The 4793-nt window shown below is 36.9% G+C and overlaps 1 pseudogene across 1 annotated transcript; it reads right to left on the bottom strand.

Moving 5' to 3' along the window:
* Positions 1 to 1888: 1888 nt before the first annotated feature.
* On the bottom strand, positions 1889 to 4483 carry LOC149447589 (proteasome subunit alpha type-4-like; annotated as a pseudogene). Its single transcript, XR_016305855.1, has 2 exons — positions 3867 to 4483; positions 1889 to 3144 (listed from the first exon to the last, which is right to left on the bottom strand). The product of XR_016305855.1 is annotated as a proteasome subunit alpha type-4-like (transcript).
* Positions 4484 to 4793: the final 310 nt, after the last annotated feature.

Raw genomic sequence — 4793 nt, 5'->3', positions numbered from 1 at the left:
CACCGTCTGCCTGTTCTGCTGATCATATAACCCCAATATAAATTTGCAAACTAGTTTTATTAAGCAAAAATGCCATAGAAAAAAGTTACAAATACATAACTAGCAAATATCTTATTTTTGTAAACATGTACTTCTTTGCGAATGTATTCACAGCTCCTTCACATAAAGAAGCTTTTCTTCATGTAGAGTTACTGATCCTTTGGCATATTGTCCTCTGCTATCTCTCATCTGTCTCATCCCAATTCTTCCATAGTCCATGAATACTCTTTTATTGAGCGCTCCTGTAAAAATTATATTAAGAAATCTTTTCAAAACAAAAACAAGTCTCATGAATTTAAACACAATGCCTATAAAACCCAGCAGCAATATTCTGGACTGTTTGGCAATACCATATATTTCTAGAAACAAAGAAAATGTATGATAAATGCATTCCAAAGTCTAAAAGTTCTCAGCAATTTCTCAACTATAAAGCTGGAGAATGGATGAAAAGCGTATGAGTATTTTGCATCATAAAGGAGATTAATTGCTATTCTATCCTTTTTTTCATTCCTGCCAAGCTGAAGAAGTTGAATGTTCCATTTAAATCACTACCTAAAAAAACACTTTAATGGTAAACATTATTATTTCACTTTCTTTTGTAATTCTAATTAACAAAATCACACAAATGTAAAAAACAAAATGGGAAAAAAAAGGAAAAGAATTGTTATCGTAGCTTAGAACAACTACATAAACCTGTCCTATTTGGAAAATAATCTTTTATGTCAAATGCTAGGAATAACAACACAATATATGTTTTGCGCACAGTAAGTATTATAATTTGACATAAATCATTTTGTGCATTTACATATGCCAATTACCTGTAACAATATTTATATACAGTGCATATACCGTGAATTGCAATTTAAGTATGTATGTTTTTATATTTATATTTTAATACTTGGAGGAAAAAAAACAATGTTCTAGATTTTTTTTATAAGGTTTGGAGTGCATTGACCATTTAGTTTCATGATGCCATTTGTTGACCTGTATGCACATGTCTATAGTAGGCTTCTGTCCTACATGTAATAATCAGTATTTGTGCTGCAAAATATTTAGAACCACCAAAACGGAATAAAATGGTGGGTGCTGCAAATTTTATATCACACGGTATTTGTGCAGCGGTTTCTCAAATGCATTTTTTTAAATACACTTTGATGAATTTTGATGCACAAAAACACAATATAATACCCAATTGTTTGGTAAAATATAAAATATGATGTTATGCTGAGTAATTAAATACCTAACATGTCACACTTTAAAATTGCACATGCGCGTGGAATGGCAACAAACTACGATACCTAAAAATTTCCATAGGAGACCCTTTAAAAGCCTTTACAGGTTACCAGTTTAGAGTTACACAGGACGTTTTTACCGGCCCAGTCTTTAGACTGTAAATAAATAAACACAAATTGTCTGGTGGTGCTGTGACCAGCTAGTGAATAAAACACATTCTACAGTGACAATGTGAAAAGTGAAATAAAATTAAACAATCATGAAATATAAATCAATCCACTACTGAGAAAGTAAAGTCCATTGTAATATGTGAACGTCGCTTCCAGTGCTTTAATCTTCCTATTGCTCAATGTCCCCAAACCAAAATCACCAAGTGCTCGTGAAACAGCCTTCCCTTTTGGGTTTGCATCACTAGACCCACATGCCTTCCACTCTCATGGTTGGCATGTATCGCTTGGTAAATCTCCAGTTATGGTATCGCCATGTAAACTTCATAGACTTCAAAACCCTTCTTACTCCTCTCCACCAGATGTCATAATCATGAAAAAGTAAGATATACTCCAATGGTACAGTAACCAATAAGCTCCACTTTATTAAATACGTTTTAAAAGCCATTCACAAAGTGTAATAGAAAAAACACTTATCATATTCCTATGACATTAGATATGAGTATCGTGCTCTCACCACAGCTGGACCTCACAAAATGGCGCTCCTGAGTCACTTCCAGTTCCAGTTCCTAACGTCACTTCAGGTCGCTGCACAGCCTCACTCTGACGTATTTTGTCACTTCCGACTTAGTCATTGGGATGGCTGTATGGCGCAGCGACTCTCTTTATGTACCCTCCTCATTGCTGCCATTGGTCAAACTTTAACAATGGGCGGAAAATTCTTATAACCCACCAGTTTAAATGAATATCTCACCACATTACTGGTCAGTTGATACATTTTGGCGTTAACCCTCAAAGGGAACTCCTATAATGACCTGAATTATGCTTAGCCGCAATAAGGGGACATATACAGGGATTACAATCACTAAAGACTTAACAATCAATCCACTAATCATAAAACATAACTTAATATAAATACATTCAAAAATATATATATAAAAGTATATATAAAAAGTAACTGCATGGGGCTACGGCATTGGCGTATAGGCGGAGAATAAAGGTGCACCATCCAGCCCTGCTGCCAGCAAGCTGTAAACTGTAATATGTTCCCTTTTGTCCTGTAGTCCTGTTTCAACATGGACACAGCAGCCGCACTGTTGTTGCAGATACACGTAGCATTCCAGCCCCTGAGATTGCCCCTGGGGTTGTTCTGATAAAGATGGAACCCAATAGTGCTTTTCCCAGCCCATGTACAGCAAAGAGACACCAAATGGCCACTTCCATTCGAACTGTGTGTAAGCTTGTTTGATGTCACAGAGAGCTGTCACCACTACTGTAGGAGATACTGTTGAGTGACAAACCACAGTTCATTAGTCAAAATGTTGATGTCTGATGGAATTCCAGCCACACTGCATGCCATGTCATCATTTAATTTGTAGATTTTTTTTTTTTTTTAGAAGGAAACCTCATCCAGTAATTTGTGGATGTTTTCTCCCTCGGCTGCAAGCAAAACTCTGTCCATTTGCCAAAATTCCCAAACAGGTGCCTGCGTGTCCTATAGCTTCCGTGGCATATTCCACCTGATCCAGGTGGCCCTCTGGAGAGAAGATCATAGTTCTAGAATCAGATCTGGAAGACATGTTGAACTGTCTTTACACTGGTCTTTATCTTATCTTAACACCTCCCGGCCTCACTGTGACCTCCCGGCTCGGCGTACAAACCTCCTCCAGCCATCAGATCACCAACATGGCATTACAGGCAATGCCTTCAATAAAGAAGAAAGTATAATATTTAGACTAGATATCTTTTTTTTTTTTGTAGATCACCTATCCAAAGAAATCAGTTCAGAATTTGAAGGTGTCAGTGTTGGATTCACTCGGGATTGTGTAACAATACAGCCATCCAAGATCCTCTATATTTTAATCCTGGTCTTTGAAAACATATATTCAGTTTGCCTTTGCAAAAATTGTGGAGTAGTGCAAATTAGCGGTGGCCAATGTGGTTTTCTATACATAGATTCTGCTTCAGTTAGAAGCTAACCTTTGCTATGAGGAGCCAATTTGTAAATTGTAACTTTTAGCGAATAGTGCTACCATACAGTAAATATTGAGCATTTTATTGCAGTTTGACCAAGTATATGATTTGCAACCTTCCTATATAATTGTGTTGTCATATAGGAATGTGTGAGATGTGCAGTAGCTGGTGAGCAATGGAATTAAAATACCAGCTACACATTACAGTCAATATGTTAAAGTGGTTACCATGGAAGCACATGCTTTTCTGTCATATGAGAAGAGATGGGCTGAATGAAAGGAAAAGCAACCATTTTTTTATATTATTTTGTTGCTGATTCTGATCATTTTATGTTTTTGATACTCCTCAATTTAATGCTGAACATCAGACAGATATAAAAGACACAAATTGATGCAGCTCTGGAATCATTAATACATTACATGTATTTTCAAAAAGCACAATCAGTGTAAATACCTGAATTCAATCTGTTGTTAGCCTCTTGCAGTCCTTGTAAAGCAGGGATGGCGTGTGAAAGAGAAAAATAGTACATGGATATAAGTAGTTCATGTGCAGAGAAAAGGCATGCTGATAGAAAGAGAAGGCAGAGAGATGGAAATATAAGTGCATCACTGTGCTGCTTCTCCTTCACTTTCCAGTCAAGGGCTGGAGGGAGTCCAGGATGACCTGGGCTCAGAGGAAGTGGGTTGAATGATGCTGACCATCAGACTGACATCTAATGGTAGACAAATAGTACTGCAGCTGAAATCTCTGGATTAATCCCTTCCCGCTGACTGCCTCCCAGCCCTTAACTGTCACAGCAGTCACAGCGGAAAGCTCATGATCAGTGCCAGCTACCGTGCTGGGATGTGCAGAGAGCACGATCTCAACACAGTAACAACACAATAGACATTTTTCCTTTTACAGGGTAGATTAAATAGGCTTAGAAAGGGGGTGGGTGTAGATTTACAGTAATCCTAATGCATTTTTTTTATAAATAACAAACATGTCATACTTACCTGCTCTGTGCAATGGTTTTGTACAGATCAGCCTTGATCCTCCTCTTCTTGGGTCCTCCTGGTGGTGCCTTTCTATCCTGTGAGGAGAAAAAGAAGGAGAGACACATTTAAAACCACTTTAAGCTTAGTTTGACTTGCATTCCACTTTAAGTTTTTCTTCATTCTCCTGTGTGGAAGTCATGGCATTTTAGCTGTTTGATTTGTTGCTACAATATGTTCATATCAATTGATCATGATAGAGATACCAGCAGTCAAAAGGAGAGCATTGTATCAAATATTTTTACATTTTTTTTGACAGCCTGAATAAGCATAAACAGCATAACAAAGCTTTGTCTTCAAGCAAGTACTAATATATATATATATATATATATATATATATATATAT

The sequence above is a fragment of the Staurois parvus genome, unplaced genomic scaffold, assembly GCF_062004578.1.
Source record: "Staurois parvus isolate SC_StPar_1 unplaced genomic scaffold, SC_StPar_1.0 ptg000682l, whole genome shotgun sequence".
In the NCBI taxonomy this organism is placed as follows: domain Eukaryota; kingdom Metazoa; phylum Chordata; class Amphibia; order Anura; family Ranidae; genus Staurois; species Staurois parvus.
The sequence above is the reverse complement of the archived record's forward strand: the minus strand, read 5'-3'. Positions and strand labels throughout refer to the sequence as shown.